At 36.9% G+C, this 14,828-nt stretch overlaps 2 long non-coding RNA genes across 2 annotated transcripts in view; one reads left to right on the forward strand and one right to left on the reverse strand.

The window, feature by feature from the left end:
• Positions 1-3,846, reverse strand: part of LOC308067439 — a 6,757-nt gene extending 2,911 nt beyond the window's left edge. Inside the window, exon 1 of the long non-coding RNA XR_013929601.1 lies at positions 1-3,846. This is a non-coding gene — a long non-coding RNA (uncharacterized lncRNA).
• LOC308067438 overlaps positions 1-14,828 on the forward strand; it is a 32,494-nt gene that overhangs the window by 908 nt on the left and 16,758 nt on the right. The window contains exon 2 of the long non-coding RNA XR_013929600.1: positions 3,842-14,828. This exon is cut by the window's right edge and continues 16,758 nt beyond it. This is a non-coding gene — a long non-coding RNA (uncharacterized lncRNA). The remainder of the gene's footprint in view (positions 1-3,841) is intronic.

Here is a 14,828-nt window from a genome sequence, read left to right on the forward strand (position 1 = left end):
CATACCCTGCATCAGAGAACATCTCTATGGTCAAATCAGTCCTGGGGAAGGGAAGGAAAGATTTCAGTCGACAGCAATAATGTCAGAATTTCACCTGTTGACTGCAGACAAACTGGAGCTTTGCACTCGCGCAGCCTGCAGGATCGAATCCCTTGTGTGACAGGAAGCAAAATATTTGCCATGTGTTTCATTTCAGTTTCCAGCACTTCAGGTTTTGAATCCTTTCGGTTAAGTAATTGATGTTTGAATGCCCTGTCCCCTGCTTGGTATTTTAAAATAAACCTTGCTATAGCACAGATTATGAATCAAAACAGCTGCTGTAGCTGAAAGTGTACTTAAATGGCAAGATGGCTCTTTGTGAATCATAGTAACTAGTCTGATATATGTTTTGCTTCAGCTCCTAGGGAGCTAAATTTCATGTATTTTGGTTTAAAAGATTCATTATATAGATCTGGTGTTTACAGCTTTTTTCTTTTTTTTTTCCCAATGTTTCTTCCATCACTTCCTGCCAAAAAAACAATTGAACAAAAAAATCCCTTGTTACCAATATCTGTTGTCAAACTTGCATTTCTCATATGCCACAGCATATGAGATTATGAATATAAGTTGCATGCATATAGTCTTCTGCAAATGCAATCAGAAACAGTTGAAAATAGATTTTTACAAGCTTTGCAGTAAGCTGTTTGCAAGACAGTCAAACCCTGGCATAGAAGCCCCTCTAAGCATGGCTAAAACATCAGATTAAGATCTTTCATTTGTTCATTGATTTCACGGTGTGCTTTTAGGGGGCTGAAAAAAGAAAACCAGAGATCAAATTTTTACTTTCTGGTGCGGTTAGGTAACAAACTATATACGTATATTAGTGTAAACAAGCCAGGATGCGAAAACATGCAGGGGATAGTAAATTAGTCTGCACTAAAAACTGTGATTAAAATGCTGTTGTAAGAAATATTGCATACAATTTTCTTGAAGCATACTAGTGCTCATGTAGGATCTAGATACAAAGCCTTCACTCCCCTACTAAAACAGAAAACAGAATTTATAAAAGCCAATTCTTGAAACATGCAAAACCAGTCAGAGGGTAAAATATACCAGCACAGTGATTGAAAACAAACACAAGAGACTGAAAGCAAAATAGTGTAGAGATCGTGAGGAGACCAGGAGGAAAGATTGCAATACAGTGCTATTTTACTCATCGTAGAAACAGCCTAAATGAAGTAAAAGTAGTGTAATGCTGTCAAAAATGAAAGAATTGAAAAAAAACCTGACAGCTGGAGAAACACATAGAATTGTGAGCAAAGATGTTCTTACCTTTCTGTTATCTACAATGGAAAGGGAAGTGAAAAATTACGCATGGTCTTTGTAACAAACCAGAACTCAGATTACACTTTTTTATCCTAACCAAAAGCAGTGCACAGGACCATAGATATTGCCTAGCTGTTTGGGGTCATTAATACATGTTATGGTATTAATCAGTCTTTCTGTTGTGGAATGATTGCTGCATCAGCTCTTCCTATCTTTCCTAACTTCCAGTCTTACTGCTGTACCTTACTAAAGCTTATGCTCTGATCTTCAGTAGCCCTTATAAGCTACGTCGTCTAAGGAGCTCTAGTAAGCTATATCCACTAAAAAGCTACATCTAGTGCAAAATACACCTTACTGAACACATACATGGGGAAGGATAGATAGAGCCAGAGCTCTCTGAGCATACACAGATTTTATCTACCTTTCTGCTTGCAGTTCAAAATACAGTGAATTAGGCTTAAAGACATTTGAGAAACTCTGTTTTTCTCTTTGATTCTTGCCTATGACTCTTAGTAGAATTATTTTTCAGTTATTACCTCCATTTAAAAGAATGAGGGTTGGTGACAAGTGACACTGAGGTGAAAGCAGGATCAGTTCTAGTTCCGTGTCCCTACTGGCCATTCATCTGATTGTCATGAGGGAATCCAGCCACTGAATGCCTGAATGTTTGGAGTCTCTGGAACCGATGGGAAGCCTGAGCACTGCCCTTTAACCTTCTGGCCTCTTGGCTTGCTCTTAGATTCCCTCATAAGAGCTGAACCTTGCCGTCCAACTTCCTATCCCAGCAGCAAGTCCAAACTCCCATTGTCACTTAAACTCCTAGAATCTCCTTGAAAAGTGAGCTCTCTGGCTTACAATTTAACCCCTAAAGAGCCAAATCAGCACTATAATCAAACTTCCTCGTAGCAGAAGTTTTGCCCTCGCTTTATTAAGCCAGGGATGTTTTTTACTTAATAAAAAGTAGGAGATTACAAATCTCTGGAAAACAAACATATATCCTAAATGTAATGCCTTCTCTGTATCTCTCCCTGTTTGTGAAATTCTTGAGAGTTCAGATGTCTGAAGGAAGATGGGGAAAGAATATGCCTTCCTTCAGCAGGATGCCTCATGAGCTGCAAGCTTCTCATTTCATCTCCTACAAGTTGCAGGCAAAGTTCTGCTGCCAAGGTGGCCTTCCCCTGCCTGGCACAATTACAGCTTATAGTCATAGGTCTTGCACCAGCAGCCCCTAGAAGTAGAAGCTGAAGAGTGAAAGCAGGAAAACATAGGTTAGACTTGAAACCAAGGTGGATTTTGCACCTGATGTGAACAGCTATAATGTTTACACTCCAGAAACTGTGTAGTGATAGATTCACATGTTGATTATATTTTTCCAAGAAGAATATGGGTTGAATAGAACAGTCCTTCAAACAATTAGCAAACAATTATAACTAGACAAATAAAATGTAATGTTTTGTAGCACACTAAAAAAGCTGGAAAGGTTGTGAAACAACTAGGACAAACTTGCTGTGAAGACTTCAACAAAAGCCGTGCATTAGCCTGAGTTAAGATGGAACAGAAAGGAAGTAGTATGCAGGAACAGCAAAGACAAGGTGGCAGATTCTCACTTGCAAATCCAGAAAACAACAGGAACAAAGGACAAGAATGGGGCTTATAAAGACAATTATTTTTTTTATTCCAGGAGAAATCATACATATAGCCACTCTAATTTCTTCCACAAGACAGACTGTAGAATCTCATCCTAGTTATCTTTCCTATCAAGTCCAAGAACTTTTGATTGACATTGTAGAAAGAGCTCCCACCAGTGAGGGGTAGGAAGCTGTTTTGTATAAGACCTATGGAACAACCCTGTTCCACAAACTTCAAGTATTGACTTCCCCCTGATGTACTTTTTCTGCCCTTATGTTCCTGTTTCATAGTTGAGTAGAGGAGGAAATGAAAAAGGGGAAACATTCTACATGGTGGAATGAAGCTGCAGCTCTGCTGACCCTGGCTCTCAGCTCCTACAAAGAAACGCAGCTATGCCCTCAGACATCCCCCGGTGTGGCAGGACTTGCGTCCAAGAGTTTCAGTGCTGTAAAAAAAAAAAACAAGCAAGCAAGCAAGTAAACAAAACACATATTGGTGAACACTGGGCTATTTTTCAGTTAGTTCTTAGCCTTTGTAGTCCTGGCCAAAGCCTGATTTAGTGACCAGTCTAACAGCCAGGAAAGGTTCACCAGCAGTAGAAAGCCATTGAGGCACTTCAGTGATTCTAAGCTTAATGTGGACACACTTTGAGGCACGTTTCACTGTATTCCAGACATTTACCAACAAGCCAGTAAGCTCAGTCTCTCTCTATTGACTTTTAGTAAATTGTCACACATATCCATGCTCCTTTTTGCATATGTTTTCATGTAAATTTTAATCTGGATTGCAAGGCTTTAGGTCCCTCTGTCCATACAAGGTTACAAAAACCTATGGCTTCAAATAGAGCCACCTGAAAATAACAAAACTAGGGTAATGTTGGAAGGCTTTCCTCTCTTCTCTCTCCCAGTTCAGTGAGAGAACCTGATGACTATACTGAAAAACAGATCACCAATATCCAGACTCTGGAATCACAGGTCAGATCTCAGGATTTGCTCAACTCTTCAGTCTTCCAAAGTACCTAACAGAAGTAAGCATGGAACATCAGGCTGAAACCTTGAAAGATAAGCAGCTGCCCACACTAAAATATCTCCTGAGAGTTCAGACATGGGTAAGTACTGTGCTGGTAGTCCTGGGCAAAATTTCCCTTCCAGATTTCACAGTCTTAATAAAGGCCCTTTTCTCCCTGTAGGAGTCTCCATCTGCATGTAACTCTCAGAAGCTCTAAATAAAACTGATCATATATTTTCCATCCAAACAGATGTGTATGCAGAATTATGTTTTCAAGGATAAAGTGACCCTTCCAGAGGTTAACACAGTTAAGTTTCTCAGACAGATAGAAAAGTCTGTTTGCTTTTACAAAAAAAAAAAAAAAAAGTTGAGGCTTAAAACCTGCAATTCCTGACAGGCAGTACTACACTCTGGTTTTAGGTTGGCTTAGAATTTGTGTGATTGCTTTAATCACAGCAGGCAAGCCAGTTTATTCAAAATGATGAGATTAAGACAGACATACTCTTTCATAGCTATTTGAAATGGAGATGACAGACATACCTTTCTAGCCAGTGTCTTACTGGGACAATGAAAGGTCTACTTTTTCCAAAGTTTACTCATGGGATAAAATCAGAGGTGAGAAAAAAGAAGAACCTTTGATGCCAACAGGTCCAAGTTACTAGAATTATTGAACTGTCATAGACAGTTCAGATACACTGAGGTCTATACAGCTTCCAGAGAAGTGATGCATTCTTGGTTTTATGAGGTTCCACAGCTGTAATTTCTCTTTTTTTCAAAGTACAAAGACAAAAGTCAAGCCACTGGGAAAATAATTCTTTTAAAACTGGATTGAAATCAGTAGAACAATGAAATAAATTGTAATTGAACTATTGTTTACTATTGATTTTGCTGCATTGTACTTTGCATTTAATTTCTATTCTCTAACTACAGAATACTGGCGTGTTCTCTCTTCTTTTTTCATACCTTTTGTCTATATCCAATATTCCTTGTTCCTTCAGGCTTTTCTAAACAACAAAAGAACAACTGACAAAATAGTATATATTTAGAATTTAGTCATCAGATTGTACCTATGATGCACCTAGGAAGCACCTAAGTGATGGAGGGTCCTGGGAAAGGAAGGCAAGGCAAGGCAAGGATAGGCAAGGATATTACTTCACAACTTCAAGGCCTGAACGTCCAATTTTTCATCTTAAAAATGTGTTAGTATTTATTATTGATATTATAATGACCTTCTAATCCACCAGTGAAGGATCAAAACACGTAAAGAACATGTTAGGCTCAGGGCAGCTGGCCAACAGAGAAAGGATGTTCCTTTCTGGAAGAGGTGAAACACCATACAATCAAAAGACTATTTTAAGTTTCCTCTGTACATTTTCTTTACATCTGAAACACCTTGCATGCAGCTATACTGTGCCAGAGATTGTGATCTGGTTCTCACCTACTAGTTTATGATATTCCCATTACTGCAGAGGTTTTACAGAACCTGGAGAAATCCATGCCATGCATAACAAGCAACCAACTTTCTCAGACCTCTGTTGTTGCAATTTGTTTTTACCACTTTATCCTAAGAACTAAAAGTGAAGTAAGCTAATAAAACTCATTACAGACAGAATTTTGGTAACTACAGTCATTAGCATATCTGAAGTTTGTTCAGTGCATTAGCACTGCCAATGCTAGGCTGGTGTGAGGCAAAGAGCACCTGTCAAAACAAAAGAGCTTCATGCCTCACAAATTTACGCCCCAGGTAAGAAACTCGGCCTTGTGGATAGGCTGAAAAGAAGATGTTGCAACCTGAAACGAAAAAGACTTGTAAGAGAGAGAATGAGATCCCTCTGGGTGCCAATAGGCTTCTGTTTGCCACATTAAATCCTCTTTGTTTCATTACACACATCAGTGCAAAAACAAACAGTCAGATCAAGATAAAGAGCTTGCAACACATCTTTCTCTCCTTTTCCCTCCCCATCACAATTGCCACCTTTTTCCCTGGACAAGCTTAAAAGAACTGGCTTTGCTCAAATAAAATTGATGAGACCTCTGAGCAGGTGTACAAGACAGCTTTTGGCTTTAAAAAAGTGTGAAGCACTTATGTCAGTGACCTGATCAAATGATAAGCATGCTGGCTTCCTTTGCTCTCTAATTAATTTTCTCTCTTGAAGAGGGTATCTAGAATTGCATGAGGCCTGGGCTAAGTCTTAAAGTCTTAACACCAATGGAAGTTCAATGAAATAATGTTTTTCCTGGAAAAAGAAACCATTGTCATAGTACATGGGCCTAACCAGAATTAGAAGAGTGCTGTAACGCTCCAGTTTGGACCAAATGTTTATTTCAGCAATTGTTTTAAATGTTATTGTTGATACAACACAGAGTTTCTTTGTCTAAACAAAACAAGATACTGGCAGCATAGTAGCTACATAAAGCTGGCAGGAACTGGGGTCAGATAGACATACATTTTAATTATCTCTTTGAATCAGCAACTTCATTCAGAGACATTTATTACCATCTACTGTATTGTAAAGTAATTACAAATGACTGTGCAACTTCTTCACAAACACTGATTTCTCCCTGTAGAAGCAGTATGGTCCAACAAGGGAGTGACCAGATCGAGCAATGACAAAGTCTACATTGAAATAATGCACAACCCTTTGCATTTTATTTTTTTATTGAAGCAGCAGGAGTTAGCAGTGCTACTGTTCAGTGGCAATATGGTTCCTATAACGCTGGATTGCAAAGGTGAATGGTAGAAATGAGTGCTTCTTTAGCAGAGGTTGATTGGCAAAGAATAGAGTTAAGAACCAATTTGTACTTAGGGCAATTATCTTCCTGTTTCATAAAGTTAGGGTTTGTAAAGGTTCCTCCTCCTGATGCTATTTATGTTCTACAAATGGTAAGGATGTACTACCCCTAGTTAGTAAGATATATATACAGGACAAACATCACTGCTGAATTAGTATAGAACTAATTGCAGTAACAGTTTGTGTTACTGAAGTTAAACTGATGCTCAGCTTAGGTATACTTGACGAGGTGAGATAAGGGTTCACTCAGGTGCGGATACACAATACAGTTAGAAAAAAGAAAAGCTAAGCTAGTCTGATAATTACACTTTTTTGTTGATGACTTCCTCTCAGTGAAAGAATAGGATTCCACAAATAAAGTATGCCTTACTGTGTTTATTTACACACACACACACACACACACACACACACACGCCCAACCACACCTGGATGTAAACAGTTCTTGCTTTTTCACTTTGGAGCTTTTCCTGTAAGCACTGCTGGCTCACTCTGCCCCAGCCTGTGGTAGATATTGTTACTATTTGCTAAATAACCTAAGGAGCAGAGATGGATTTGGCTTGAGGTCTTACTACATAGTCCTTAACTGGTAGTTGTAGAAACCTCACCAATAGCAGAAGAACATGTTGCAGGATTAGGAAAAAAAATAATATGGAAGAATAAGAATGGAAGGGGAAGAAGAGGAGGATGACATATTAAGTAAGAATGAATAAGAGAAAATTCTTAAGCTGAGCAAAGTTTCTGTCTGTCATTACCTTAAATGTTCAAGTCTGAAAACGTATGTTTAGGGCTTTTTGACATGTAGATTTTTTTAATCAAGACTTTCTCATGCCCTGAGCACAGTATAACAATCTTAAACTTCTAAACCCCATCTATATTTATGTTTTTAAAAGTAAATTAAGAGAGGGCAAGATTGTGATGATCTTCCTAGTGTTACCTAATACAATTTCACTGGATCACATAGAGCTACTTCTGAAATGAGAATTTCTCCGTCAGTAAAAGTATTGTGGTCATGCTGAATCCATTCAGATGTGGCACTTTCTTTCCCTTGGTACATTGTGCAGCCTACCAAGAGACTGGAGATTCAGCAGTTTGTGGCATCAAATCTTTGAAATTGTAGTTTCCAGATTTCAGTTCCCCATGTAACTCTGGACTGACCTTGTCTTACATAGTTCAAGTTTTATCCCTGCAGTTACTTGGATAGCAGACAAGCCCTTACAACCAGGTCATCCAACTGTATTACTGCTGCGTTGAGATGTAAAGATAGGCATACTAAAGTGAAGGAGATGCACCACAATTGCATACTTTTGTTGTTGTTGTTGTTATTACAGTATTTAGTGGGTGTAAATCAGTTTTAACATTTGCAGTTAGGGAAACTGGTTTTAATATGGTTGCTGACACCAAACAACTCCAGTGAAGGTCTGATACATCATTTTGTCCCCACTGGATGAGTCAACGGTCTGGTGTATCCATTTCTTTTGCATGATCCTGAATGGCCAAGGAAGCTATGCGGTTCATTTTACAATCCCTATTTGTTTCACTGTACCTACTGGAGGGATAATCCATTTATAGAAGTGAGCATTATTTTATTTTCCCCTGAATTGTTGTTGGTATTAATATGTTCTAGAGAAAAGGAAGCTTATGTAAAACACAGCATGAGAAAGAAAAATACTGAAACATGGCTTTAAAAATGATAAGAATGTCAATCATTTTAAAGTAGAAAAAGAAATGCACCTCAATATTTGTATTTCTAACAACAAAAAGTTGGGATTTTTGGAAAGGAAAGATGTAGAAAAGGGCACTGTATCAGCTAAATATTGTACCTTGCAACATCAGTTATTTCCTACTCAATAATACTGAAAGGGTCTAATTTATAAGTTTTTCTATTTCCCTGTTATGCTGGTTTGTAAGTTCTGACATTGCTACTGGTATGTTAATGAGAAGCTAGTGTTCCATTAGGAGTAAACCATATGCTCTACCGCATACTGTGAAAGAGAAAGCATATAATGTGACTGTTGCCTTAGTAACACATTAATTCATTTTGTCAGTGTTGGCACAGATCATTTCATTTATAAGAAAACAAGTATAATAGTTTACCACATCTATAATATTTACAGTGTTTCTGTTACAAAACAGTGACAAAATGAGTTTAAAAAATAGAGTTGGGATAGTATTATTAAAATATGGAATTTGTGGTAAAAATGTTCCCATACAAATTAAAATTAAGATTGGTGTAAAATTTCTTTTCACATTATAACACCAAACTGTTTGCTTTTTTGCATATTTGTATTCCACTAATAATATGCATAAAAATATAGTCCATGAAAAACCACAAGTACATTAGCAGTTTTTAATGAATGCTAAACAAAATATTTCATACAACAGTTTTGTTAAGTTACAACCATTAAACCTAATCGTATGTTAGCGTGTTACTCATAACAAAGCTAAACATTTATCTCTTTTTATCTGTTCTTCCAGATGTTTCTTAGTATTTTAACACTGCTAAAATACTGGAATTAAAGTTTTCAATTCTCTTAAGTGATCATGTCTTAGTCATTGAAGAAGTAGGTACACAAATATATTTTAAAAAGTGTATTATATGCTTTAGACAGAAATGATACGTAATATGAATTGAGATACTGCAAAGATTTGATAAGGAAAAGAAGTGGAGAAGGAGGAAAGGTAATCAACTCACATTATAGCCTGCACCTGCAGGATGGTCTCTGCCCTACTTGTTCTTAGGACATTGCACACCTGTAAATGCATGTTTTTAACAACAAATATTTTACACCTGTAATGCACACTGATCACTTTATACTAAAATAAACAACATTACATTTTAAATATCACTGTCATGAGAAAAGCATTTTTCTAGTGCAACTCCTCTCTTTCATACACATGCCAAACAAGCACTTAATAAGTCATTAGGAGTGTTTACAGCTCTTCAGTTATTTGGACTAACACACATATCCTGTAAAGGTTCAGTACAATTCAATTTCTTATCACAGTGAGGATAGTGAGCCATTTGCTCTCTCAAAACTAAAGAAGAAATCTCTCTAAAACTGCTGAGACGATACTTACCAAATCTGTAATGCTGGGGGGGGGTGGGGGGTGGGGTGTGGGTGTTTAAGAGGATTTAGTTAAATACAGCTGTGGAACTTTATAATGTAACTCAGGAATCATTTCCATTAAATCTTATTAAGTTTTGTGAACAACTTCTGTAAAGAAAAGTTAAAAGAAAGAATTATGGTAAAATAATGCATAATAAGTTGCCTCTGGAATACAAACATGGAACAGAATCATGGTCACAGAAAACAACTCTGAAACATTTTATCTAATTTTTGTAGCTACTTTGGTTTTTTTTATTTTATTTCATTTTATTTATTGAAGAACAAAAATAAATCTATACAGTCTGAAAAAAGCCTTTTAACTGCAGGCACTTTAGCCATCAAAATGTATTTGTCAGCTGTAAAACCAAATTCCATTTCTAGACAAAGATCTTAATATTTTTTTAGCTTAATATTGTGCAATTCAAAGATTAATGAATACAATTACTCATATTGGGTGGCTCTTGATGTAGGTAGTACATTTGATAATCTCTCATTATAGCTGATAAAACAGCTATAAATAGAAATAGCTAATAGAGTAGCTAAAATCTTGTTAGATGCAATACTACAAGCACGGTTCCACATTACTGGTAGCTTTTAAAATTTATAGATCTCTGTTAACATCCAACATTTGGTTAACTCAAATTCAAAGACATTTTAGCAGAGGAAATTAAAGCTTACATTTCTTTGCTTCTAAAATAAAATTCCACGTTGGAAGCTGGATGTCACACTGATGTATTTTTAAAGACCATATTTAATAAGGAAAAACATCAAGGGGAAAACATTGTGAACCCAAAGGTTACAGAACCTTTATGGGAGCTATATAGCTACATTTGATCCAAAGACTGTGTAGAGTCCTCATATTTTCTTTCACAACATAATCAGTCATATCACATCACCAGTATAAATGACAGGAGGATCAGATCCATAATGACTTCATGTATATATAGAAAGGATTATATAAGAAAAAAAGAGAGGAGTGGTGACTTACAGAATAAACAAGTAATTCTATACCTACTGTACAGTGCAGTCTCAATTACTTTCTCATGTCATCAGGACTCCGAACTTTTGGAAAGCTTTGGGTCTGACAGCTCTGTACTGATTTCTGACTGCTGAAGTTAATAAAAAAATAATAAAATCAATTCATTGTTGAATTAATCCTGGTTATCTTTTGACCTAAGCATTCAAAACTTTTTTCATTATCAAACAACACTGTCTTCTCTTGGGGTGCCTATGCATGTTTCACAACTGTTAAGAAGAGGGTAGATGAGTTGCATGATATGAAACAGGTTTTATAGTACTAAACAACTAACATAAGCTTTTTGTGTAAAAGTCATTATGTTCAGGTAGAGGCAGATGATAGCCTAATTCACACGAATGAAATTTTTCTAGCTACACCATATCACTGCTAATAAAGGTTTCAGTCTTGGCTACTGTTTCATGCGAGATCATAGTTCTGGGGCTTTTTGTCACGGTTATTATTGCGATTCACTTTGTACAAGCCAAAGCGACTAACTTGAAAGATTTACATAAATGTTTCTGAAGATAAAGACTTTTTCAAAAGTGGTTGCTGAAGTTTAGAACATGAGCCTATATTAACACATCATTGAGGAAGACTCTTTCCCAGAGCTGTGCTTTTTTGAGTGTGCACTTGTGACAAGCAAAGAAATCTCGGTACAGCTATATCAAATCAAACAGCAGGCTGCCATGTGAACCCAGACCTGGGGTAAACTTTGCCCTGATCTCTTCAAGAGCGTGGACACAAAAGGTCTCCTGCATTTCTGCTGGACATCCCTCATGTCCTACCAGTCCCTTTAAAGGGCAGTTAAGGACAATTTTAGTGTCCTACTACTCCGAAGACAGTGTACAACACCTGGCTGGGTGAGCAGACAGAGCAATGCTTTTCACTGAGCTGCTGATGCTAAAATTATCCAGTGAATCTCCATTAGAAAATAATGGACATTTCTGAAAACCTGTGTCAGGGAATTTCAATTTTACATTTCTCAGTCAGTAGCAGGCAGAATTCTGACCAAGTACGGAATACAGTGCAAATTGAGATCGATGCCAAAAGCTTTATACACGGGTGCACCTTTAAAAGGATGCACCAAGGTGTTCACAATGACAGGCTGCCTCTTAAATGCATTCACTGCTGAGCAATACATCCACTTATTTAGGACTACATGTTCCCTGCTAATCTTTTTTTAAACATTCTGTATCTGACACCATATTATACACTTATTCTATGGGTGTATAAAAGACCCGGACTAATGTTTCATCATTCCTGATGGGAGAGGATGAACAAAGAAGAAGCAAGGTTTGTATTGGATTCTCCAGGGAAACATCTAAAACTCCTTCCTCTCTAGTAATTGACCTGAGTACTGGCAGGTACCAATCAATAGCTGAAATTCAGACAAATGATTTAAAATTCTTGAAAACTAAGGTAGAAGCTATTATACTACTCAATAATTATTCTCTTCATTGTTGGACATGTATCAAGCCACATTCACAGCAGCAAAACTTAGGTGGCTTGCTCCAGTGATGGTCTTACAATTAATTTGTCATATCACTTAAGAAGCATAGTACAAACAAATGTGGTGTTGTTTTGCTGTCTTGACACTGTCCCTGCACGCTTGGGCTGGACAGTAGCACCAACTATAGAGCCTACTGTGAGAAGAGACTCTGTCCCTTAAAGGCAACTCTGTTTCGATCTGCCTCCACCAGTGCTTTTGTCCAGAGCTCATTTACAAGATAAACACAGCTTATGTAAAATAATTAATAAATAAATAAATGGGAAATATTATAAAAGGATAAAGAATCTTAAGTGCAAAGTTAGTATGTTTAAAAGCTGTTGTCCTCTAGTCAGTGGCAAAACGTTTAGCCGGTGACACATCTCGCAATATGTCCATGATAGCATGTAAACACAGTACAGCTAGTGGTATCTGGCACACAAGCACTGTAACTCGCTTTTGACAGCCAGCTAACCAGAAGCTTATTTAGATTTAGGGGGTGGTGGTGATGAGTCTTTGGCAGTTGTAGAAATAGTAGCCTAACAACTTGTAATACATATAATTACTCTCCATAGCCCCTGGTCAGCATATCTTCTGATATGTAAATTAGATGGAGCAAGCAGATGTATAACCTAGGAAGCATTCCAGATTCATCTTGATAAAAGTATGGTATTCATACTGGGCAGGGTTCCTTTGTCTATAACAATGCCACCAGCAACATAAAAAAATACATGCAATGTAAAAATAAAGCTATTGACCATTTCCAGGGGCTACAGTCTACATGGAACATTTTAATTCCACCTGTCATATCTAATAAGCAATATTATTTAACAGCATCAGCATCACACTAAGGTAGAGATGTGATAAAAACATAGAAAGAGATGATAGAAACTACGAATGTCTTGTAAAGAAATTGAGACAACTTGCAAATTTAGGTAAAAAGTGAGAAACTGGGGGAAAGATGAAGATGACAGTGGTAAAACCCATGGCTACAGAGGCTACTTTTATGGGCATTTGGAAGATTTAAAGATCTCTCTACCTACCTACTTGCCTGTTATAATTGTCTTCCCACAAACACTGATCCTGTTCCAATGTCCCTAAAGAAAATAATTTTATTTCTTAGTCCAAGGAAGAGTCATGGGGTACTTAAACCACTGATATATTATTATTATTTTCAATCAATACTAAGGCTTATTGAGCCCTTCTGGTAATGTAACCAAATCCTAAACCTGTGAGAATTGGCATACGCCATCTATGTTTCCACTTGAATTTATAGTGGTATAGGCACAGTATTTATATATATATATATATATATATATATATACTTTTGGACTGCTGTTTTTGGAACCAATGGCTCCCTTCTGTGTTGTCTCACGACAGTACTTACGTTTGGTGAAGTAAGCTAGTTGTCTGGACATTCTTGGTTTTAGAAATACTATGAGGACAGTAAATCTTGTAATTTAGGAAACCCCATGGTCTGGCATATTGCCACACGTAGTATAAATTAGACATTTTTCTTAAAATTAAGTTGTTGACACAGATAGGATGTCTCTATTAAGACATGATTTTCACTGTTTAATGATGTGTTTGAGATAATGTAGCAAATCAAATCCATACTGAATGTGACTGTTGCATGCTGTTATTCTCTGGGTATATTATCAGAGCATTGTAAAAGATGAGCATTTTTTTGTTAACTCACAGAAAAACAATACTTTTTTGCTCTTGGCCAGATTCCCCATGTAGAATTAAATGCAAGGTGTGAAGTTTTCTTTATATATTTGTTCTATCACAGTAGTTTGTGTTATTGCAGTGAGTTTAAGACTATTATAAATTTGAGATTTTCTTTCAATACAGAAATTTTGGATCAAAAAAACTGCTACAAAATCATTCCCTGAACTCATTGCTGGAATGTGTCTGGACACACTCAGGCTACCTTGTTTTAGTCTCAGTAAAGTTAAAGCCTTCTGTATTGTTCTAAATTACATGTCTCATGCTCCCAGGGGAAAATATTCAATCAAGACAGAGTAACCTCATTTTTTTGTTGTTTTGTATTAGAGCATGCAGTATTTGGTTAGAATGTTTCTACTGTGAGCTTGAAACATATATACTTATTGGCCTTATTCATTCTACTGAACATCCCAGTGACTTGTGGGAAGTGAGAGGGTAAATCATACTTCTTGTTACGAGGCCATCAGGTTCATTTCCGTGGCTAATGACATAGTCTACTACCCTTATCTTTCCAAGTTCTAGAATTCTTAGTTTTCTTTACTGACCGTTCTGAGTCATTGCCTTCACTCTGTGAATCTTCAGACTTCTCAGACTGGGAAAGCTTAGTTCAACCATCTCAGAGGTATTTCTAAAACAGAATTGAACAGGATGTCAACTAAAGGAAACATTCTGAGGAAAATTTCCAATTGCATGAGCAAATCAAATGGCATGCACTGCATATTTATAAGCTGGAGTTTTCTATTGATTCTACAGGC

Source organism: Falco punctatus (assembly GCF_963210335.1).
Source record: "Falco punctatus genome assembly, chromosome: 7".
Taxonomy (NCBI): domain Eukaryota; kingdom Metazoa; phylum Chordata; class Aves; order Falconiformes; family Falconidae; genus Falco; species Falco punctatus.